Source organism: Protopterus annectens, chromosome 10.part0 (assembly GCF_019279795.1).
Source record: "Protopterus annectens isolate FY-2018-M chromosome 10.part0, PAN1.0, whole genome shotgun sequence".
NCBI classification, from domain to species: domain Eukaryota; kingdom Metazoa; phylum Chordata; order Ceratodontiformes; family Protopteridae; genus Protopterus; species Protopterus annectens.
In genome coordinates this window covers 1701019261-1701046317 of record NC_056744.1, presented here as the reverse complement: position 1 = coordinate 1701046317, position 27057 = coordinate 1701019261, and the positions used below count along the sequence as shown (strand labels likewise).

General features: G+C 37.3%; 1 protein-coding gene across 1 annotated transcript in view; it reads left to right on the top strand.

Annotated features, from left to right (window-relative positions):
* LOC122814448 overlaps positions 1-27057 on the top strand; it is a gene marked incomplete at its 5' end in the record, with an annotated part of 380650 nt that overhangs the window by 24023 nt on the left and 329570 nt on the right. The window lies entirely within an intron of this gene.

Genomic DNA, 27057 nt, shown 5'->3' with positions numbered 1-27057 from the left:
TACACAATGATATTATTTACTGCTGTTAATTTAGTTATTTAATGCTGTCAATGTAAATGTGCTGGGCTGGCAGTGATGCTATATTTTACTGCCCGTCGCTTGTAACACAAGAAGAGAGATTTACTTTGTAGTTCAGACAGACAATGCATTTTTTTAGAAAGATCCCTGGAACTTAAACAAGTACCTAGGGGTTTAAGGATCTTTAAAACACCTATGGGAATTGAGGCCAACACTGAAGCCCACCAAAAAATGCTTGATTTGTTTGACAAAACTGGATTAGAACTTATGAAAATTATAATAGGAGAAAATAACAGCAAAATTGGGTTATTGAAGGCAGAATTGATTGTGTTAAAACAAAGTATTGTGACTGATCTACTTTTTGACAGTTACAAACATAAATTTGAGAAAATTAAATCAGATTTAGACAAATTTGTTTCTTTTAATTATGGAAAGAAAACAAAAAAAATTATTAGGAATACTACTGAATATTCTGAAAACCATGCATACCCAAAACCTACAAAGGGAGTAATTTTGGGGGCACACTCAACAGGAGAGACACTTACTGTTCAGAACTAGATTAGAGAGAAGAAATACAAACACAGATGGAAAGAGAAGAGGGGGATTTTTTTTAGACAACCCACCCCCATTAAGGAGATCAGATCGGATCAGGAACTTGAACTACAATCAGCATCAGAAAAACTTACAGCACCAAGATGCTCAAGAAAGAGCACAGTATTGGCAGAACCCCCAGACAGGGGGCAATTGGAGGGAGAAGGGTGGTCAGAGGACAAACTATGCGAACAAAAAGATGAATGTGAACTGGCATTACAATTAGAAAAGGTTATACAAAGTGAAGAGTACAGCATGTTTGATTTGTTAAACTTTACCCTGCCCCCCAATGACATTGTTAAGCCCCCTGAGGTATTTTTAAGGACAATGAACAACGAAGAAGAACAGGTAATTGATTTGTCCAATAATCTAGATAACACAATGGATGGTGACCTATACCCTATGACAATCAGTGATGGCATGTTTAACATATACAATTATTCAGACTTGGAGGTGTCATTAGACCATGTATCTTTATTAAAAAAGGGGTTCACTTTTGTGCCCAATTTTAAACAAGACTTGGGCAGGACACTTATTAATTTGAAATTATACACTAGACAATTGAACTTAAAATTGTTTTTTGAGAATAAACTAAAGGTTCCAAGAGAGACACAAAATATTATACCAAAATGGTCTAGTACATTTATTCCACCTCAAAATCCTATAATTGTAGCCTTTGAAAGACTCTGCACCTCACAAATAAGGAGAACAAGTGTTTTTTGGAAAATGGTTCCAAATAATTTAACTTCAGCAGAAAGGTTCTGTTTAAATGACCTAATAAATAGCCAACAATATAGAGTCATGAAACCTGACAAAGGGGGAGGGGTAGTCATAATGACAAATATTGAATATTCATTGAACATGCAAAATTTGTTACAAGAAGGTGACACCTATGGTTTGGAATCCAAATTTGAAGTTCAAAAAGCTTATACTAAAATAGATTGGCAGTTATATGAGCACTTAATTGAAGGTGCTATTAACCACGATGAATTTGATTATCTATTTGTTGAACATCCGGTTATGCCTAACCTATTTGGGATCCCAAAGATACATAAAAGTATGAAAAATCCCCCCTTTAGGCCGATAGTGGTGGCAAAAGGATCAAAAACGGAACCTTTAGCGGCATTTATTGACATTACATGTAAAAATGTTTTGAACAAAGTGCCACACATATTAAAAGATTCTTGGCACTGTTTAGATTGTTTGAGAGCTTTGGCTAGTACTGATTTGGGAGAATTTTGGTTTGTAACAGTGGATGTTGCAAACCTATTCTCAGTTATACCACATGACCAAGGTCTTGAAAGTTTTTCAAGGAGTTTACGAAAATATGGGAACATGCAACAGGTTAAGATAGATTTGTTGACGGACCTAATGGAGATGGTTTTAGAAAACAATTTTATTCATTTTGAAGCAGAATATTACAAACAACTTACGGGGGTAGCAATGGGTGCCAGATGTGCACCCATTTATGCCAATTTAGTGCTAGCTGATTGGGAAGAGCAAAACGTGTTGATTTCACCATTTGCATCAAAAATGCTGATTTATTTGAGGTTTCTGGATGATATACTACTTTTGTGGAAAGGTAGTGGTCAAGAGTTGGAGGAATTTATTAAGTACCTTAATGCAACTACCACTTATTTAAGGATTACCAGTACAGTTGGAAAAAATTCAATTGATTTTTTGGATTTGCACCTATATTTGAAGGAAGGGAAATTGCATTCAAAAGTTTTCAGGAAAAAGACATATAGTAATTCTTTCTTGCACTTTACGAGCTGCCACCCCTATTACATGAAAAGGAACCTGGTTAAAGGCCAGATGATTAGGGCCTCTAGAATAACTAGTGAGGATGATAAATTTTATAATGAACTAAACACACTTACTGAGTTTTTTAAAGAGAGGGGATACCCCAGGGATTTGTTAATGATGATTAAGACTGAGGTAAGTGTTGACTTCAAACCTATTTTGCTAGATACTTTTTTTGTAATGGCCAACACTCTTAAGAATAAGAATTCAAACAGCAATTCCCACATAGGTTTGGTTTTATCATATAATGAACATTCCGGAAAACTTAAGGAAATGATTCAAACAAACTGGCAAAGTGTGTTCCTAGAAGACATCACTAAAACTATAGGTAAGGTACCAAGGTTTATAAACAGCAGAGGCCTTAATATCAAAGAACTACTGGAAAGGAAATCGAAACCCACTAGTATGAGACCAGCCAAGATGGCTAAGTGTGGTAGATGTAAGGTATGCAAGTTTATTAATGACGGACCTTACGTATTAATTGGCAACTACAAAAGATCGATAGCAAGCCCTGGTTACTGCAACTGTAATACTAGCATGGTTATTTACGCAGCAACTTGTCTATCATGCCCAGCCTTCTACATAGGAATGACAACTAGAAAGTTGAGGCAAAGAATATTGGAACATGTTAAGAGACATTAAAAATAAAAAAGCAACAAATTCCTTATTCACCCATAGCCAAAAATGTGTAAGTTTTAACACATTTATATTTTTTGTTATTGACAGGATTTACACTAAAGAATTTGGGGGTGATTATCAAAACATGTTAGAAATAAAGGAGTGCTTATGGCAGATCAGACTTTTTTTCAGCTCATTTTTTACTTCCAATAAACTATTTTGCTTGATCCTAAGAATTGCCAACGTGTTTTGTTCCTGTTACAGCAGCTTTTCGTGAATATTGGATGTTTCTTACGTGGTTTGGTACTGTACTTCATCTACACAGATCAGACTTGATGCGAGTACGTCACCTGGCATCAGTGATGTAGCGTCTCTAACTTGTATTCTAAAACATAGGGCTTTACTGTTATAAAACTGACAAATTGCAAGATTCTTTAGAACAGTGGTCAGAATTTCTATGAAAATGAGACATGATTTATGTATAAACTTATTAAGAAAACAATATACATATACTTTTCTTGTGAAATATACATATGTATAATACAAGTATTTACTAAGAAAATGCACACTTTTTACAAAGTTTAAATTTACGTAATGTATATTTCAAATTTATGGACTTTCCTTGGTTACTTAATTTTAAGCATCAAGTTGGTGACTGTGTTATATATATATATAAAAAGAATGGTTATAATACCTGGGATTAGGTGAACAGTTGTTTAAGGTAACTAATTAATTAATTGGAGGTCTCATTTCATTGGTGATAAACAATTCAAATTTCTTTATATGTGTCTGTAACTAAGATTTAACTGACTCTGAGGATGCCCTTTGTTGGGTGAAAGCGCTTAGTCAGTTACAGATGGAATTGTACAGTTTTTATGGTTCATTTTAATGATTAAAGTCGTTGTGTTTTTTACTTTTTGGACTACGCTGGTATTTCATTATTTTTACCTGTTTCATTTTTGTTTATGACTACAGACAATGCATTTCACTGACTCACTCATTTGGAGACAGGTGTGTTCATTTACTTTGCTTAGTAGCTGTGTGTGCATGCTTTACTTGATTCATTTTGAGCGCGAGATTTACTTTATAGTTCAGATGAGACGGGCAATGCATTTCACTTGCTCATCTGTTGATTTACTAAATGCTCGTTTGTTGATTACTTTGGTTAGTGGGTTGAGAGAGATTTACTTGATTCACTTTCTAGTTCAGATGGTTACTTTATTCACTTTGAGAGAGATTTTCTAGTTCGGATGGACAACGCATGTTTTTTTATTGGAACACTACCCCACCAGATGCACAGTAGCAAGCACCACCTAACACCCTCTGCATGATGTTTAGTATTTGTCTACTAGTTAAAAAATATAAGCAGACATCTGTCGGCCAAATGCATATGTAAAACAAATTTGTAGTGCATTCACAATAGTTGCCAACCAAGCATTTGTTTATATGTTTTTTTTCCATGCAAACACAGAGAAAGAAGTAGAATTCACAAATAATTCAAAAGATACATTTTATGAACAAATACCATGCTCATTCAAACGTGTGCTAAAAGAAATAATACACAGTAATGTCTCCAATGGAGACAGCCTGTATTGTCATATAAACATGTTGGTGTTCTAGCTCTATGTTTCAGGCAGAACTTTCACAAAGTAAACAGCAAGTAATTTACAATGCTTGATGCTTGCTGCTGGTTATAGAATTTCTAAGTTTCTTGCACAAGAAGCCAAAAGATTTGTTGATAGTGGTGGACTCACACATTCACATATTATTACCTTGCTTCTACAACCAGAAAATTCTTAAAAAAACAAAGGTTATTTTGAAAAGAATGCCACTGTCTTTCACTACAGAAAACGTCCTTCCCACAACATTACTAGTTTGTTCAGTGTACAACCTGTTGCTTCTTAACTACTGCTCATTTCTCCCAAATAATCTTTTTTGCATTTCCTTATGGCAGAAAGTCCTCTACTATAAGAACCTCAAACTGAATACCTGACTCTCCCTTGCATATAAAATTTTGATACTGAGTTTAAAAAACACATGAACATGCTATGGGGCTGTTAAAATAATGTACTGCAACAACCCCCCCAAATAAATTTTGGATTGTTGTGCTGCATAGTTCTTCAGGGGAGGGAAGTTTAGTGCTGCTTATGCCATGTCTGTTTGTGTTAGTAGCAGAACAAGTAGAACACTTGAATTTGATGCAGAAGGCTGTGGGTTCTACTCCCACAGTATATAGATTGATTGCTAATACTCTAGTGTGTTGTACTTTTAAAGGGCATGGATGCTGCAATCCTAAGAATGTCCACCTAGGCAGAGAAACCTAGTAACTATGAACCTATTATCAGTTTGCCATCCATTCCCTATTGCAGTGGTACTAGTTTATAATTTTTCTTAATGTAACAGAGGCAATGTATTCCTCAAGGGTGACAGAGGCACTTTATTTGTAGATGAAACAATGAAATATAAAGTTGTTTGCTAGCAGCAACCTCTTTGTTAGTTACTGATCTCTTTAATATGAAATTATTTAGATGACTTTTACTTCCGCAGAGACTGTGCATATTTATGGATACTGGTGGATTGTAGAAGATTAAGTAGACTTTTATTATGGAAATGTTCTGAACTGGGCAGTTTCTCATTATTGGTTCATGCATTTTGTTTCATTGCTTACTGGGAAAATGTTCAAAACAATAAATTTAATACACTAACAAGTGTGCTGTATTATACAAGGAATATAATTTAATACAATCAGGAAGGTGAATCAAAGAATGCATACGTGTATGCATGGCCCTAAAAATGTGTTTGAAAACAGCCCAGAGGAAAGTCAAGGATCAAAATCATGGGCAAATTTTAAGCTTTACTCTTGTTACTAAAGCAGTGGTTAAAGGTAAACAGTTCACACCACATTACCTTGACCTAGCCAAGCCTTTTGACACAATCCCCTACTCAGGTGTAGTACAAAAAATGAATAATGTAGGAGCAAACACTTGCATCACTAGCTGGATTGCCAACTTGCTCACAGGATGCAGGAGATCAAAATAGGGGATGAGACCAGTCACTAATGGAGTTCCTCCAGGGTTCAGTGCTGAGTCTTTTTCTGTTTGGCATATACATCTCAAAAGTAAAAGGAAATACCAAAGAGCTTTGGCCGGCTAAGTTTGAGATGACTGAAGAGCAGTTATTGAATCCTCAAATGACTTAACCATAATGCAGGAAGGTTTGTCTGAAATAGTAACTGGGGTCAAAATCATGACAATGCCCTCTGAGAACTGACCCAATTGTTTGGCATTTGGGAACTTGTGTGTACAGTGACCTAACTTTTGACTAACATGTGCCCAGAGTCATAAGAAAGTCTTTCTATATTGCACAGCAAGTATTTCTATATTACACAGCTTATAAACAAATTGATTGTGACTAGATCTAGAGATGTTGTTGTTGCCCTTTACAAAGCTCTCATTAGGTCAATTATTTTGTATAATGCTGATTTTGGCATGTATCCATCCAGACCCATGCAGCAATTGGAATACCTTCAGAGATACCTTACTAAAAGGATACAAGTCCTAAACAATAGGTCTTGCATGGACCACCTCAAAGATTTATTACTATACTCAGTATCCTACAGAGTGCCTAATACAGATGGACTATTCCTCATACAATTTGTGGTTTTCTGGCAGATCACTGAGGATTTAAATAACTAATGTCATACATTTGAGTTTTACCCTTCATTTCCTTCAGAAAATGCATGCTAAGACAAATGCTGTTATTGCAGCAACTTTCTAAGTCTATAAGAACAATATTTATAATCTGCCCCTGGTTGGGGGCCTTTGTCCGCTCCCATTATTTTAGCCTTTGTTCAGATTTCTTGTGCCAAGAGGTTGAGAGGTATGGAAACATGGTATGCAGTGCCCTGGTTGCTGATTATCTGGTGCATTTTAAGGGGGGGGGGGTTCTGTATTCCATAGCGTGCCCTCCTTTGTTTAGGATACCAATCAACTATGAACTTGTTGGTTTCTCAGTCATCCTCTATTGCAATATTACCAGCTTACCTTTTTTTTTCTTTAATGTAATGTAGGCAATTCTTCAAGGGCAGCAGGCACTGAATTTGTAGATGAAATACTGAAATGTAAAGCTGTTTGCCAGTGACAGCCTCTTCATTAGTTACACATCTCTTTAATGTAGAATTATTCGGATTAGTTTTACTTCTGCAGATATTGTCCTTATTGACTGATAGTGGTGAGTTGTAATGACAGATGCTTGAAATGCCTTTTATGGTTAAAATATTCTGAAATGGGTAGTTTTTTATTATTGGTTCATACATTTTGTTTCATTACTTACTGGAAAAATGTTCAGAACTACAAATTTAAAACACACCCCAACAAGTGTAAATGTTTCTATGTGCAACTAGCTGTTTTTTGTTTATCAAATGGCACACTGTGTTGTAAAATCTGAAAGCAGTGTTAGTAGCATAATTGCCATTGGTGCAGAAGGCTGTGGATTCTACTCCCACACCATGCAGATGGAGTGCTGATATTGCATTGCCCATATGATTGTTGATTATTTAGTGCATTATAAGGGGGATGGGGGTTCTACACTCCTGAGTATGTCCGTTTTATGAGTTGCCTAGTGACTATGAACTTGTTGGATATTTCCTATTGCAATATTGCCAACTTATCAGTTTTTTATGTAATATAGGCAATTAATTCTTCAAGGGCAGCAGGCACTGAATTTGTAGATAAAACATTGATATATGAAGTTGTTTTGCCAGTAGCAACCTCTTCATTAGTTACATATTTCTTTAACATGAAATTCAGATGATTTTACTTCTGCAGGAGTAATATTGGTGGATTGTGATGACAGAAATCTTGAGGGGTAGTTATGGGTTCATACATTTTGTTTCATTGCTTATTAAAAGAATGTTTAAAACTACAAATTTAAAACACTTTCTAACAAGTGGTGCTGTATTATACAGGGAATATAATTCAATGCAATCAGGAAGGTGAATCAAGGAACAAATGCACGTATGCATGGCCCTAAAAAATGTGTGAGAGAGAGTCTGTTTTGAAAACAGGCAAACTTAATTCTTCACTGGCCAGATGCATTTTCTATTAATGTGGGTTTTCATGCCGTTTCAATGAATGTGAGTTTTTCTATTTCAATGAATGTAAGTTTCAAGGGCAGAGAAGTTTACTGCTTATGCCAGGTCCATTTTCATTGTGAGACTGTATTGTTTAGCAAATAGCTACCTGTGTTTGTGCTATTTTATTTTAATATCTGTAATCACTGTAGAAGCAAATAAGAGAACAGTATGCATGGTAACGGGTGAGAAATAACCAAATAATGGAACACTGGAATGGCTGAGGAGGGGGCTGCTGCAGAAGGGGCTGCTCTGGGGGGGGCAGTCTATTACCCTGCCTAGGGCCCTATCTGACTATGATCTGGCTCTGATATTTAAAGTAGAATGTACTATGCAGAGGTAGTTGCAGTTAAAGATACCTTGTAATGTAGTTATTATTCCTATGCATTTAAATAAATTAAAGAAATTACTGGAGTGGCTTTCTTGGTGAGTGACCCTGTGGGTGTGGCTCAAATAGGGGTGTTTCATGACTATGGTGTGGGTGGGGCTTAAGGGGCGCCAGAGCACTACTTCACCTAGGGCGCCATTTCGGCTAAGGCCGGCCCTGATCGTGTACACAGTTTAATGTCACGTGGAAAGTGATGGAAGTTTACATCGGGTGGCAGATTGTCTCGGCGAACATGACAACCATAGGCAAAACACATCGGCATGGCTACACTCACCTAAGTAAAAATAGAAAGAGTAGAGGCTCAACTCCTACTGACTAAGTTTTTAACAAAGCACAGCTCAGTTGCACCAAACTCTTAGGCAATTCACTTTACAACTTTGTCAATTCCTATACACCCTTGGCTGCACTTCAACATTAGCTGTAAAAGACCTACACCTACACAAATCTTGCGATGGTTTCTCATTCCTTCTTGGGACAGTCCACACTCACTTGCTCTGTGTTGTCAGTCTCACCTTACCTGACCTTTGTCAGCCGCCACTCAAATGCCTGGTTATTCAGTGCCACCTAAATGCAGTCATTACACACAGCTTTACACACTAAGGCAATGAAGAATTGAATGAAGAATTGATCAATCCAGAGAGACAAATGGATGCTGTCGAGTAAGGTTTAAAAAACCTTTATGCATTAATACTGCTGCCACAAGCCCATATTATGACATGCAGAGACAGGATTGGCAACCATGGTAGTAACAGTTCAACAGGCACACCAGTAAAATATCCATATATTATTTGTCCTTTATTAATGCTTGCTAGTAGCCTGTTTACACTGCAACTGCCATTCAAAGCTTCACAGTTTTAGTTCGATTCACACAAGGACATTCACACTGTGGAGCATTTACCTCTTGTAGCCAGACAACCCTCTACCACCTAGGAACAGAACTTATGAGATGTGTTAAACTTAACATATACTCTTAGTTCTCTCCTCTTCCAACAGTATTACTGGCACTGAGATTGTTGGCAACAGAAACACTGCACCTCAATCACCCCCCTGTATTGTCTCTGAAAGAATTTGCTGGACGGTGGTAAAAATGGATTGCTAGGAACAGACAGACACCTGGCATTCCACTTGTGGAAATAATGTGTCAAAACAGCTAAGGAAAGCCACATGTCCATGATGACACACTGCAGGGCCTGTCATCAACCATTGCATTATTACGCCATTAGCCCACTACTGATTCCACTGCTCGCTCAACAGCTCAACATTGCCCGTGGTTATCAGCGGCTGTAAAGAAAAAAGATACTAACCTATACACACGCTCCACCTTGAGACAAGATGTTCATGCAGACAGTATCACGATTGGGCACATACGGACATAAGAAATAGAAATTCAGAGTCAGTTAATGATTAAATCAATTTATTACAAGACATACAAAATCATAAGAGATGTCATAATCAATGAAATACGATGTGTTTTTGGATTTGCTTTGATCCCACGCAGTGTTGCTGTGCACCATGTAATTTGACAAATAACAGTTCAGTCCTGAATTATCCACAGTCCCTCAAAAGGATGAAATCCAGTATAATCCTCATCTCTCTCTTCTGCAGGAAAGGTTGTTCATACACGAGTCAGCACACAAGCAGGGAGGACCACTCTGTTGCCGAAGCCAAGCTTGTGATTGTTGTACACCCACACAACATATGCTCTATATGCCAACAGACGGTACAACCTGAAAGAATAAAATAATGTCAATAGAGAGCTGCATGCCATTATGGTAGTATTACGCATATTATTATCTGCTGCCACCTATATTTTAACAAAAGTAGGCCATTAGGTTGGCCACCCATTCGATGTTGTCACTCATACCTGTTACTCCAACTTGCTCGTCTGAATCTTCCTCTAAGCATACATTCATGCCTGAACAACATTTGCAGTATTTCTGGTACTAAACATGCCAATTCAAACCGTGGATGCATGGTAATGCATGTATTAGTTGGTTTGGAGTTTATTTCTCTCCATTTCTGGATAGCTCACTGTGAGGACACACAACATTGGCATTCAAGTAACGTGTTCATTAATGCACAATGGCCACACAAGCACCATGTCATGTTAGACAGATTAGAGACATCAGGTGCCACTGACTCCTGCTCCACATCACTGGTGTTGGTCCTGTGATGCTTCCTTCTTGGCTCTCCCGGATAATATGTCAGCTCAAACTGATATCCTTGACAGGAACTCTGTTGTCCTTGAGAACTCATGCTGGCAGTGATATTATGGGAAAGAATACACAAGCAGGAAAAAGTAGTCATATTTGGCCCTCCAATGAAAAAAAAAGTTTACCCTCCCACATTATGTCATACATGTCACATCTGTTGCATGGCGACCATTATAAGCATCAAGTACCAAGTTGACATGTGTTCATTACACCACGTAGCAGCTAATCACTCATGTTGATGGAATGTACTTTTCAGACAGCCTTCATGCCTGCAATGACAATCCAAAAACTTTGGATCTACTCCAAGTTAGCACATCCAAGATTGAGTACTAGCACACCACTGCAGGTATACTACTCCTCAGTACATTAAGGATTCAAGTATGGGTCAATGGTGATGAGCTAAGGCACTGTCCAAAGTGCGCCAACATAGCTGACAAGCAATACAGCTACAGTTTGCAAGTAGAACTTTGCACAGTAATGTGGCCAACTGTATATGCTTCAAGTTAGGTTCATCATCTGCCACGCAGTCTGAAAGACAGTGCCAAAGTACTGGAACATCCAAGGAAATATGGCCACCAAGCAAGATTCCAGTACTGGTTTAGTATGGCCATGAGCTACATGGAAGCCAGGCTGTCTGCAACATGTATTCCACCACAATTTTAGTATGAAGGTCACTGAAACTAAGACAATGAAGAATTGATCAATCCAGAGACAAATGTATGCCGGTGAGTCATGTGTAAAAAACATGTATGCATTACTACTGCTGGCACAAGCCCATGTCATGATATGCAGAGACAGGTTTGGCAAACATGGTAGTAACATTTCAATTACCACAGCAGTAAAATATCCATATATAGTTTGGCCTTTAGTAATGCTGGCTAGTAGCCTGTTTACATTGCAACTGCCATTCCAAGCTTCATAGTTTTGGTTCAAGCAATTGTGATTCACACTAGGTGCTAACACATAGATAATAAGAGCCGTAGATGGCAGGATTAGCATACTTTTATTTTACTGCACTCAGATTGCAGCAAAATATTCTCCCATTAGCAGCTGTTGTGTGCGAGCAGACTAGTACTTCACAGACCTTCGTCCCTGTATCCATTTAGGTCTCTCTGGCCACTCTCTCAGATTAGGTGGCAATATGGACGGAAATGTTTCAACAGTCTCTCCTGCATGTCTAGTTGATATGGCCATTGAGACTCTGGAGCATTTACCTCTTGTAGCGTGCCAACCCTCTACTGCCTAGAATTTGAGACATGAGTTAACCTTAAGAACCTATAGCCTTAGTCCTCGCCTCTCCACCAGTATTACTGGCACAGAATGTTGGCAACACAATCACTACATCTCAATCACCGGGGGGGTGTCTCTGAAAGTGTTTGCTAGACAGTGGGAAAATAGATTACAACAACAAATAAACCCGTGGCATGCCATGATGGACAGGGTCATCATGCACTCACGTCTGCCCTTGGTTCAAACACTTGGGTATGCTGGTAAGCCCCTCTGGGCAATCCACTGAGGAATTGACAATTATTATTTGAATATAAAACATGACGATCGGCTTAAACAGCAAAACAATGACCTTTACATAATGCACTAAAGAGACAAGCAAACTAACATAGTTTGGCAACAAACATAACGTTAACGCACAAACGGCACCTAATGGTTCATAAAGCACACAGCCACCTCTTTATGAGCACCAAGCTATCGCACTATTTTATAATGTATGCTTCCATCTTGACAACCTTTTGTTTCGCAAATTTTCCAATCACAAACAATAGGACCTTTGCTGCACATAGCAATACATTAACACAATGAAAAGAGACATAGCATTTAAACTTCCATGAGTTACAAAATCACATGCATTGACACAGCATTAAAAGATATTTACAGAAGATGCATCTTGGTCAGTGCCACGTTTTCCTTCCTGAACACATGCAGACCATGCATATTCTGTTTGATAACAGAAAATACACCCGTGGGATTACTTCATTGGCTCTGCTTGCCAAATGCTCAGTTAAAGAATCAATGGGGTGGCGAAAGCCAACACACTCTAGCTAGGCTCATAAATGCCCTCGGATAGATTGCATAGTACCTACCTATGAACCTAGGTAAAACAGGTCCATGGTTACTAGGCATCTTTCCGGTTAACAAATGTTAGATTAAAAAAAAAAATTACACACACACACACACACACACTTACAGGCCATAGGTCACCCTCAATGAACCAAGAAATACATAAGTCATACATGGACTTAGTGGAGACCTTCACCATTCAATCCAATACCGTCTTCTTGAGCAACTTCAACTGCACCACTATAAACAGGGATACTTACACAACCTCAGACTTACATGCCCAGGGATTCCTGGACTTTTGTAAACACAAAAACCTTGGACCAGATAGACCATACACACAGCAGAGATGTAAACATATGCAACTTGGTACTCAAAAGCATGGGAGAACACTAACTCACTTATGTAGCATCATCGCTGGTAAGGTCAGACCACAAAGCAGTCTCCTTCACAATAAAAATCAGTTTGACCCCCAGCTAACCCCTTAACATTTATGAACTATTCTAAGGCAAAAGTCCTACTACTAAGTGATAACTGGTCAAAATGTCAAGCCCCTCTAAATCCTGAAAACACAGTTGCCTATGCAGAACTTTTCACAGAAATCCTGTACAATCATGTCAATAACTACATACATAGAGACAGATGTGCCTACCAGCAATAAGCCCAGAACTAAGTCTAAAAAACCTGGAGGAAATCGCACAATAACAAGTTGCTAAACAGATGAAAAAAAAAAGTCATAGCTAAGATTATGAGGTGGTACGCCCAACATGATAAAAACATGAATCTAAAGAAACATTAAAGAGGGCAAATTAAGTCTACTAAAGTCTAACTGGACATAAAGACAGGCTCTCAGGCACAGGACAACCATAATGTTTACTTTAGCTATGTCCAAAATGTCAAAGGTTGTGCACAGCAGTGTGCAGAACTGACTGATAATGGAACCAGAATACATAGCAATTCCGCTGGCCAAAAAAAGTCATCTACAGTTTTAACACTCCTGTCCCAAGTTGCCCTGCAGAAAATAACCCCCCCCCCAACAATGACTAGGGAGCAGGTCCTTTATGCACTCTCCAAGGCTGAAGATTCTGCATCAATGACTGCTTCTCCAGTTGGCTACTGAAGAGCTTAACCAGCAGAATATTACCATTATCTGTATTTCTAACTGCAAATTTTAAGCCACCTATAGCAAACTGTGACAGTCATTTATAACCCTAGTGTCACCAACCACAAAAAGTAAAATTGTTAAAGAACAGTATTAATCTAATTTCAAAAAATGCTGGACTAACCCCTTGTCCAAGAGTTCTACAACTAAGCAGATTTCTGTAGAAAGCAATACATATTGTTTCATAAAACAGCATACCCACCCCCAAACAATTAAGCCAGGCCTGGTCTGTCCACATGATGCACTGAGACAATATCTGATTTTACTACTTTATAATGAATGCATGAATAGACTACACTGGTTAACACAGTCAGATTAATACATGCGTTGAAATGCATAAGACATTAACAGTTTAGCACTTAAATTTCGCATTCAATGAAATGAAATTCGGTACCAAGCCAGAAACCAATGCACTTAGCACCTCATCAAGTTGGAGATGAACATTTTCACCTCTGCTGGCACCCATTGTTTAATCCAGTATGTTCAAGATCAAAAGCACTTAACAGAAAGCCAAGGATGACTATAGCAATTTAAGAATAATTAACATGTAAACCAATTGACTCAAGCTTCCCTTACCACAAATTTAAATTATTTAACTTTTTTATATAATTAGTCCAATATGTTAATGTAACAAACTTCAAGAAACTGAATTTTGCAGTGGAGATTGACATCTGCAGAAGATGATAATAAAGTTATGTATTCAGTTGTAAGAGCCCTATTTATAAGCTTGGAACAGATGTAAAAACATAATTTCAGTGAAACTCAGGGGAACCACAAATAGCTGCCCAAGAGGAGAGTTGAGAAACAGAGGTTGGCATGAGAGGACGCACATTCATTGTAATGACATGTTTTATAAAGCAGGACAACAGGAGCTGGTGTTGATAATGGTGGACCTGAATGCACATAGGACAGACAAAATAGGATATGAGCACTACCTCGGTCCACATGGGTGGGGCAGTAGAAATAAAGACAGACAAACAGTCTCCCTTATACTCTCTCCCTCACTACTTAATTTCTCTTACACTCAATTATTTCATCAAAGTCCTGCAACTACTCTGCTCCCTCTCCCCTAAACTCATATTGAAACATTACATTTACAATTTTTTTCTCCCAAACCCACAGTCCTTCTGGCAATAATCTTACAAGCCAGTGACATACACCTTAACCCAGGATCCACACCACCAACAAAATCACCCATCACCTCTTCAAGCCAAACCACCTTTTTATCCATTAATAGACAAAGTATAACTAATAAACTTACTGAACTACATGCAAGGATCTCGCACTACACCCCCCCCCATATTTTGACTTGGAGCAGCAGGTTCAGTCTCCCATTGCAGGGGCAAGAAAGCACGGGATTTTGGTGCATCTGTGTACCCCTCTTCGGCTGACCCATCCCTCTGTCTGGGGGCAAGCATGCAGAAGGGAGGAGTTCTTTGGTTTTTGCAGAATGGACAGATGTGCATAATCTTTGGTGGGGTGTGTTCCATCTGTGAAAACAGCAACAGTGATCTGTTTGAATGTGTACTGTTGTGGAACATTGACTACACTAGTGTACTTTCTTCTTCAAACCCCAGCACTTTCATATAGGTGAGAGTAATTATCTTTTTAGGGTTGTTCTTCAATTTGTATTTGACAACTTAATTTTAATTTTTTTTAAATTGTAATTCTGATATATACCATGTTATTTCTATAGTTTGACACCATGTTCTGCTATTTTTAATTTTTTCCTTTGCACTTGGGATGAACTTGTAAATGGTAAACTGAGATCAGTATTCTACCCAAGCTAACAAATTTATCTGAAATTAAACAAAACTGGCTTACATTACCACAGCTGTCTAATGAAAGTTTAGTTGTAAAACAAGATTAAGGCGTTCATTCTAGTAGTTAGGTTGCTTATTCCGAGAGATAAAAAGACAGGAAAAAAACAGGAGGTGGTATATATTGCAAGATGCGTGATAGTAGAAAATAAATGGATACTACAGAGAAAGGAGTTAGGAGATTAATGACAGAAGAGAAAAGTGGGCTATGACTATACAGTGTTTACAGTTCTGTGCAGCAATTCCAGAAAAAAAATCAGCAAAACTTTAAAAATATCTAGGACTGGATGACATCCCAAAATGTCTAAAATTCATCCAACACAGCTGTAATGGTTTATCAACAGAAAAATTCATCAGAAAAATTAGAAAAAACAATTAGTATAAAAGTATAAATTAGTATAAAAGATCCTCAAAAAGCAAGAATCAAGCTGATAAATATATATTTGAAAACAAACTTTGTCGTGTCTTTCGGCTTTCATACATCTGTTTCTGACAACTCTTACTTCACCCTTTAATTTCTTCAATACTACAACCAACCTCCTAATCTTGTAGCAATCCACAATGGCAAGGTCGTCTGTGTGCATTATAAGTAACATAGGTGCCAGGTGGTCAAGAAAAGAAGGAATTACCCCCACCCCCAGCATACATATAGAAGAGTATGCATAGATTGCAAATTCATGTACAAATCCTAGATAAGCATTATGGGCACCCGCATATCTCCCAGCGTGTCAAGGAGTTATGCACTTAAAATCTGGAGGGATAAAAAGCTTTTTTACTGGAAAAGAGACACAGAACTGTTTGTCTCAAAACAACTAGACAATTTTTATTACTAAGGATCAAATTATGTATCCAATGTTTTTACTACACTAATAGAACACACATGAGGCAACAACACTACTGCTGCACCACTGTGCCGTTATAAGCAAAATGAAACAAAGGTGCCATTCCAAGCATGAGACAACTAGTGTATTTAAACTGCATTTTTAAACAATGTTCAAATGAGTCTTAAATACAGAAGACCACTTCCTAAACGTTCATACTAAAAGAAATATGCTTAGCAATTAATGACGTCAACAACAAAAGGGAGATTCTAATACTACTGGTGCTGAAAATGGTCACATGGAACATTCATATTGTAAAAAAGGAATCTCTAGTCGACAGTTAAAATAACAATTCCCTGGGCTCAATGATTTAACTGTTAAAATTGTATATATCACAGACCAATACTCCTCAAAACATCAGAAAGTGAAGCTGCAGTAATTTATTTCCGAAAAAAAAAAAAAACACAACGTAGCACAGAAAAGTAGCGAACACTGTGTAATGAACACTCCCGTGAAATCCAATGCTAAAAAAGTTAAACAGGCATCAAAAATGACTCCTCCAAGCAATCCGGCAAACATTCCAACACACTATTAACACAACAAAATGCAAACGCCTAACAACTACAGCATATACATTAAACATATCCTAAAGATAAATCAATTTCTACGTCGTATAGAAACATCAACAAAGTTTAGCAAAGCAACATCTCCTGACAGTGTATTAGCCACTTCCCATCAGAGACTCAGTGCCGTACTTGTATAACGTCATCACAACCACTCCGGCATTTTAACTACAAGAAACACTTACTGAACTCACTACTAATTCTTATATGTTCATAGATAGTTCATAGGCTATCTGCCCTAAAGTCATTTTAAGCCTAGCCAAACTTACCACAAATTTAACAAAATATTGCTGATGTGTCAATACCTCAAAGAATTTTAGGTTTATATTATAGGCTAGTACACATCAAGCATTCACAGGCTTCCCTTGTCCATTAGGGACATAGGTGCCAAACCACTGGTAAATTTGTGGTCTCACATCCATGGTACAAGTTATGTTTTGCATAAGGTTAGGAACAAACTTTGTTTCACATGGATGGAAAGCCTGTAATATTCACCCTGTAATACTGGTGCTTTCTTTAATAACACTGTCTACCACCATCAATAATTTCACTGCACTGTTGAGATTTGAGTTTGCTCTGCTGTATAATGCAGTGCTGCTACAAAGCTGGAATTATTCAATGTTCTGTTCCTTCATCCTATTATACTAGTTCTGACTTTAAATGTTGAGATATATATTTCCTTGGCAATACATGTCATCTACCTTTTTAAAAGCTACATGGCTTACTGGCAAATCCACCAATCCAGGACTGCTTTCTTCAGTAAACTGCTGCAATGTAGCTTCTTTTTTTTTAACTTAGTTTGAATAGATACTATCTCTGTCCTTTCTTTTCTTTTGCCTTTTCACTGCAAAGAGTAACTTAGAAGTAGCAATATCAAACTTGTCTTAAGTAAAAAAAAAAATAATAAAAAATATATAATTGTACAGAATTACTAAGTATTCAAAAGTAATCCAAGCAAGCCAGGCAGTCTTTCCAGTTGAAATCCACTTAATAAAGGATTTTTTGTTTTGTTTTTGACTTGACGAGTTTTAAGTTCACTACATCTACTACTTTTGCCTGATCTGATTAATACAAAGTGATAAACTAGAGAGATATGGACCAAAAATCTTCCAAACAGAGAAGTTTCTTACACTGTTTTGTTTTTGGACACACTACACTTTTTTAGTGGGTTGTTTTGAGACTTTGTGGATACCACAGATATTACTTTCTTTTTAATAACCTGATGTCTAGAATCATTTTCACCTGCCTAAAATTCCTATGTTTTATCTCACCAGGACTCTAACCAGGGTTCAGTTCAATGTTACCAAAGCACACAAGAATGCAGTATCATTTCTTTTTTTTTTTTTTTTTATTTATTTATTTTTTTTGTTTTGTTTTCTTTAGCCTGCTTTCCATACATTTTTGGTTGAATCCACAGTAACACTACTCTTGAAATGTCTTTTCTTTCTATATTTTTTACTGCCACAGGATGAATACATGCCATCCTGTCACCTACATTTTCTACCCTATGTCGCTCAAAAAGAGAACATCTAAACACATTCACCTACCTCTTTTTAAAAGCAAGCCAAAATCACTTTTTGGCTATCCTTTCCTTCTCTGAATTGCTTTCCTAATACCTTAAGATGAACTCACATCACACTCTCACCTTACATTGTCTTCTGTATGTCTGTCTGAAAAGGATTCCACAGAACACATTTCATCTATCACTGTTTCTGTTTTCTTACTTAACTACCTGCTGCCTAGATTCCTGTTTTTTCTGTCCCATACTGACAACATTGGGATTAGAACTTTCATCAAGTATTTCACCTCCATCTTTAACTAACAGAAATTATATTGTGTGTAAGGTCCTCTTCCTCAATCCTGTTCCCACATTCTACATCATGATTTCAGCTGGAATTTTTCCCCCCATTATTAACTTATGAATTAAATTAGTGGTTATTGCCACAGGATGTAACAATATCTCCAGCACTGTTTTAATTTGCATACAAGTAAGGGGAAACTCTACTTTTTGATTGGACTAAAATGACCCAAGTTAAGATTATCAAAATGTGCAGCACACTGAACAAGGACCTCATGGTGTGGTTATAGGCAGGTCCTCACTTGAAACATCTGGAGAAGTTAAGGAATGATGGTTAGGTGTCCTGAACGTCAGTATTAGGGCCACTCCAGTATCTTTTAGTTAAAAATATAAACTTTTTTTAATAAAACAGCATCCTTACAACGCCATACAGAGTGATAAAATGAATATACTAATAATTACTTTGAAGTAATAAAAAACAAAACTGAAAACCCTATAAGGAAGTCAGACACCATTCTAGGTTTTTCAGAGTAACTAAGGTCACTGCTTTTATGATGATCTCTAATGGTGTCATCAGAGAATGCCATGGGAACATTTGTTCAGATTTTCTTTGATGGCTTTGTCTTGCAGGTATTTATAAAAAAAAAAAAAGCACAGTATGACAACAGGTAAACATGTGGGCAGTTTTAACAGTGTACATTACAGCAGTTTCTCCCCCCCTCCCCCTTGGTAACAATGGATGATTTAGCAGGGGAGGTGCGGGAGTTCAATAAGGAGACACAAATGCTGCTACTGAGGACAAACCAGGTAAGATTAGTGTCAAACAGGAGGTCAGGAGATATACACAGTGAGAATGTTGTTTCTGAGGTACAAGGTAGTACATTAGACTAGGTACGAATACAAAAGGCAACTACTTGACCACTGTTAAACTATCATTGATATTGCTTGTTAGGGAGGTGGAGTGCATATGTCTAAAAGAAAGTACAATGATTGTTTCACTGTGATCATACTGTGGTACACAATATGACTCAGAACAGAGTTATTTTGAGGTTGTGAGGTGAGACAGCATGCCATATGTGAAAGAAAATATACAATGAAAAGACAGAACACACACTATGCCCCTGTAATTGTTTCTTTATTACTGCAATTTCACAGCATCCTTACTGCACATCTTCAGGTTACATACAGAAAACATGCATATTTTTATGTTTTTCAAAAGTGGGCAAATACTTCAAATCATAAATATAATGTGTTTTTATAACATAACAAATCCCACCATTTATTTATCCAGAAGAGTGAAGTTTCCTAACATTTGGCATGTTTGTACAAGGGAGGAAAAATACCATAAACTATGGTTTGGAACAAAAAAAACTTAACATTCTGCTGTTATACTATTCCTGTACCTAAAAAAACAGCCTAGGTATCATTTACAAATAAACCTCCTGACCCCCCCCCAAAAAAAAAAATATTAGACATTTCAGTTTCAGAAACTAAATACCAGGTGCCACAAATTGACCTATATAGTGATTAGAATGCAACATGCTGCCAAACTGTGCTGTACCCAGGTTCCATTAATGATAAGTATACGACTTCCACTTTCTTTTTTTACTTCTCCAAATGTTTAGGGTTTCTAATATTCAGACAGGAATGCACCTCATTCTTAAGTCAGGGCATGTTTAAATTCCGGGAGATTAGTACTGCTTCATTCTTAATCTTGGAGTTAGCATGTTTAAATAGAAAAGGTACAAAAAAAAAACAAAAAAACTTTAAAGCAGAACAGCAACTGTCAGGATTCACATCTCTCCTGTATTTTTGTTTCTCTTTTTTTCTACTCAGTTCCAGACTTGCAGTTACAAACCTAAAAATTATAACAGAGAGCCATGACTCCGAGCAATTTACTTAACCTGATAATGCTCCCAGGTTGCTCCTGAAAAGGAACAATTGTGTCCAGTGGGCTTACCAAGTTAAAATCAAGAAATCATTACTTAAATGCAGGAGTGTGAGCACACCATAAAATTACACACATAGTTTCATCAAACATCCTTTCTTTCTCTTGCTTTTGTCCTCTAACTATATATAAAAGGACCTCATCACAGACCTAATAAATATCCAACCAAGGCACATTTAAGACTTATTTAAATAACAAATCCCCCCATCATAAAACACCACATCAAATCCCAGTATTAGCACACAGACATACAAGTCATAAATACAAATAAAACATAAAACTTAGAATACATACATAAAAAATCAAGTTAACCAATTAATTTCTATTGTGTGTTATTTAACCATTATTCTTTGAACCCTAACTTGAATAGATAAAAATAGTACAATAAATAAATAAACAGTATTGAAACCTAGCAGCATGAAGCTTTAATACTGCTAGCCTTTCTCTTTCTGACTACCTCACCCTCTATACCTTTCTATGTTGCAATATAATTGCTTCCCACAGGTAATTTGTTTCCAATAGTATCCCCTCCATTTCTCCACATTAATTGTGCTCTTTCTCATCATTAGCTACTTGTACTCCCATATAGTTATTCTTGTTTCATATCTTTGCTCCTTACCTGACAGCAAACCCTGAGATGGAAAAACTGTCACTTGCTAGCATGCATTGTACTTCCAGACGTCCTACCCCTTCTGTCTTATTCAGTACTGCTGCCATCTTAGTTCTCTTACTATCTCTTCCTCTAACCCTTGTGAGAGATTGTCTTGGCCTGTTACGTACAAGATTTTTTTTTCTTCCCACAACTCAGATACTGCAAAATCTGTGTTAGGTAGATTAATACCCCCCCACACACACACACACACACACACACACACACGCCGCAATTTCAACAGCCTTTTCCTGCAGTTCCATCCCTTGATCCCTTTCTTACTTACTTACAAGAAAAGTTAACTATCCAGTGGATCTGAATGCAAAGTGGTAAACAGCCCATTTAGTGGCAATGATTTGGCACAATTGCCATCACTCTGCCAATGTCTAATTAGGTATCAGTCCTCTGTGCAGTAGAATGATAATGGACAACAATTCGTTCTTTTCTCTCTAGATCTCACAGTGACATAGATAAACTGCACCCCCCACACAAAAAAAAAGCAAGAGCAATAAGAATACATGACACATTTTAACAGTTGTGTATTATATACAAATGCAAAGCTTTGGATAGCTGCAGATTTTGCTTTCCATTTCTGCTCTGTGTCATTTTTTTATTTATGTAGCCTTTAGTTTGATTATCTTTGCAAACACGGAATGCAATATTGTAGCTAGCAGAAGCTTTGCTTTTGAGTATACGAAGAGATACTGTAAATCCTGCACAGGTCCGATCCTGCACTTGGCACACACTGAGTCATACCTCTCAACCTGGAAACATCAAAAATCTGAACAAGGCTCATGAAAAATAGGTACAAATCTGTACACTGATTAAGGTAACATTTGTATACATAATTATGTAACCCTGCCCACTCCAATGGAGTTGTGGGATACCAACTTTCGAACGCAAACTGAAGAACAGACAACCAAAATATTTTACCAAAGTTCCCCCTGCACCATTCCAATGTCCCATTACCTGGCCATTTCGCCTCATTTACCATAAACACTAATGTGTGCATACTGTTTTACTTCTATAATGATTATTTTGGTTTTATTTTTACATTTTATAGCACAATGCACAAACACCAATAGATATCTGCTAAACAAAGCAATACTGTCTCACAATGAAAACAGACTTGGCATTAAAACTTCTCTACCCTTGAAACTCACATTCATTGAAACAGCACTGAAACCCACACCACATCCAAAGAAATTGCATCTGGCCAGTGGTGGAAAAAGATTACCTTTGGGCTGTTTTCACATCATAGGCTCATTGCACACAAAACAAGAAACATACATGCGTTGTTTAATACACCTTCCTGACTTTATTCAATTATAGTCCTTGTGTAATACAGCACAGTTGTTAGACTTAAGTTAGAGTGCATTTAAGATTTTTGTTTGAACATTTTTGAAGTAGACAATGAAATAAAATGCATGAATCAATAATGACAAAACTACCCAATTCAGAACATTTCCATCATAAAAGTCTACTTACATATATACACACACACACACACACACACGCACACACAGTCTGTGGATGGTGCATTAACATTTTAACCTGCTTAATAAAAGCATTGACACAACTAATATATTACCCTTGACTTTAAAGGGCATGCTTTGATCAGTTATTATTTGGAGATATATGCTTTAGAAAATAACAGTTCTAGTTCTCTGACAATAGACTTAGCTTTATCCTTGTGTATTGGTACAACTTGTAAAAAGTTTGTAGCATACTCTGTTATTATTAGTACTTATTCATCCCCTTTACTAGATTTCCATAGTGGCTCTCTAATCATGGCAGTGCACACTTTTGTAATAGGTATTAGAATTAATGGACTCTTGAACCCAGAAGAAAGTGAGTTTTCTGACATACTGGACAAAAAGATCAAACAAAGACAAATAAATAATAAACTAATTTAGATAAAAAAAAAAATTCTATTTTAAATAAGGGGTAAGCATTCTATTAAAGCTTTTAACTTGTCAAAGTTCTAGGGATCACTTTGCAACATTCATTTCTTCTCATATTGCTAATTAATGTTATTTTAAGTCTGTGCACAGCTAGAATTTTTAATATTTTCATTTTGCTATTATTGTCTTGATCTAACCACAGCTTTATATTATGCGTTTTAAATATGATATCTCAGCTCTTACTAGTGCATCAATAAGGCCAGATGTTAACATTTTCAGTTTGTACTAAAGACGGAGTCTGTTGCTAAGACCTAATTAACAATTCCTTTTCAAGATTTTCATAATCAGTGTAACGATTTACCTCCATGTCCATATACATTTTTGGTGCTGTCCCTTTTAGCTCAGAAGAATGAACATTGGCCCAGTTTGACTTATCCCCGTTTTTAACATTTACAAGTTAGTAAAACTCAGTGTCATTTTCTGTACTTAGATTCTTAGTTCCATGAAGGGTTCTAAGGGGATCAGAAGTATTAGCCAGAAATACTACTACTTGCTGCAAACTGTTCTGCTAAGTGTTTTTCTTGGATTCTTCTAAGGCTTTCAATACATCCTACACGGTTGTAAGAAACACAGCAAGAAGTAAACCCTTATCAGATAAGTGATAAGACACTGAGTAACAGTAGTCACTCCTAGGAACAGTTTTGTACTGAAAACACTTTCTTTCTTGTGTTTCCTGGTTTCCAACAGCACAGAAAAACCACCAAACTGTAAAATAAAGCAGGTTTCTATGCTCAGTGACTTAACTGCAATTCCAGTTAGTCTAGCATTCTAGACAGCATGCTGGACCACACACACATATAATGTCATACACACACACACAAACACACACACACACACACACACACACACACACACACACACACACACACACACACACACACACACACACACACAGCTAAATAAATAGCAATTCAAATTGTGTGCGCGTGTTCCGGCAGCTAAATAATACAGTCAGCTTCAGCAGCTAAATAATACAGTCAGCTTCAGCAACGGACCTGCTAAATAAATGCAGAAACCACACACAGCAGCGGACCTTCTAAATAAATTCAATAGCAGCCAGCAACCGACCTCACACATTGCTAAATAAATAGCAATTCAGTTCCGCCAGCTAAATAATATAGTCAGCGTCAGCAACAGACCTCCTAAATAACACACACACACACACACACACACACACACACACACACACACACACACACACACACACACACACACACACACACAAAAAAATAATGCAGCCAGCAACGGACCTCACATTGCTAAATAAATAGCAATTCAAATTGCGCACGTGTTCCTGGTGGCACCGGCAGCTAAATAATACAGTCAGCTTCAGCAACGGACCTGCTAAATAAATGCAGCAACCACACACAGCAACAGACCTCCTAAATAAATTCAGTAGCAGCCAGCAACCTCACGTTGCTAAATAAATAGCAATTCAAATTCCATATATGTTCCAGCAGCTCAGTCTTTTTTTTACCTGGAAGATGCATACGAATGTGGGCTAAGTCACACACTATCATTAAAAAGAAAAGAACAGGTTCTGCAATTGTGAAGTGAAGCAGGGAACCCAAGCACAGATGTATCATATTCCAGAGGCAATCACAAATGCTGTGAACTACAAGCACCACACACCCAAATGAGCAGTAACTTTTCTATAAATTGAAACTGTTTATTCGGTACTGTTAAGCACTGAAGAAGTCCCACAACTTGGTGGGACGAAAAGCACTTAACAGTACCAGTCCGAATAAACAGTTTCAATTTATAGAAAACTTACTGCTCGTTTGGGTGCGTGGTGCTTGTAGTTGACAGTGTTTGTGTTTGCACTTAGTTTTTTTCATTTGTTGCCATTTTCATACTCCAGAGGGTCCGAAGCAAAATAGCAACGAGATAAAAGAAACAGCTGGATGATGAAACAATCTGCCTGCTAAGCCATAGTGAAGATGACTACTGGAAACAGCTAGCAACAGTTATGAACTGTATCAACAAATTATTAACTTGTGTGTCTGAATGAATTGAGGACCAATCCGGAAATAATATGGGACAGTCTATAACTGTAACAGTTAGCGACCACAACAGCTCATGCCTTGTGTGCATAACTGTGCAATCACGATCTCACTAGCCCTTCTGTTACACTCAAACTGTTTATTGAGTGTTACATAAAAAAATAAATAAACAGCTTAATGAGTGTAAATAGAGTGCTAGGCAGATCAAGATCGCACAGTTATGCACATAAACACATACACCTATTGGAAATCCATCATTTACAATAAAACAAAATCTGTTGCTATTACCAACAAGCCAAGATCATGTGCACGTGTTTCTAAATACAGCTGCAAATGCACAAAAATGGAAAGTTTTACAGCTTATTCTCACAAAAGAAAGCCAAAGCAGAAGAAATTCAGCTGCAACTTTAGTGATTGAAAAAAAGTTGACTTACCAATTTAGCAGGTCCACGAAAATATATTGATAACAGCAAAGCTTCCCACAACAGGCTCCTTTGGCAAAATAATGTATACTGGAAACACCAACAGGAAAAGAACTTCCCTACTTCCTGCAGCTCTATTTTAGCACTCCAAGGCTGGGGGAAGGACAAGGCAGCTGTGACATCACTGAATGGGTGGGTTTGATTCTTTGACTGAGAACCAGAGGCCGGCCATGGTGATGTCACTTTGGGGGAGGGAACTGCTAAAAAAAAAAATACCTGCACTGCCTGGCCACGATGACATCAGCACTTGGGGGACTCCAGCAAGCTTAACTGAAACGCGAGAGAATGTTTTTGAAAAGGAAACAATCCCTGTATGCTAAGGTAGACTTGTTTCAGAAAAGTGAGGTGAATTTAAATGTTTTAAATGATGCTTTGTTGTTCGTTTATGCAGGAAGGTGTAAATAGGGAGGAAAAAGGCAGGGAAGTTGAGGAATTCATTTAAGAAACCCGTTGTACTCCTTTAACCAATGGGCGAATCTAGTAAAACATAAAAGGACTCACACAGGGGAAAGCAAACTCTAAAGATTTGGAGAAATTAAAAAAAGGGAAAGCAACCTTTAAAGAAGGAAAACTGCAGTACCAGGAAAACATCAGTTTGGGACAAGAATGTGATGTAAAAGAACTTGATCAAGAGGGAGTATATAAATACTTTGGAATTGATGAAGGATCAGCGATAAAACATGAACAAATGCGAGTAAAACTCAGCAAGGAGTACTTTAGAAGAGTGGATAGATGAACAAGTCAGCAAGCAAAGGAGATTAGTAGTGCTGAAGTTGAATTCATCCTCAATTCTTGGCGAGTACCTTCGCGAGGTGGACCCTGTTTTTTTACAAAATCTCACCAAAGTGACACTGATATATAGACTGTATTTACATAGCATATATCATGGATAGAAGTAAGTCAAAAAGAAAAAAGATAGCTGGTTGCAAAAGTCCCACAATAAAGAGTACTCAAT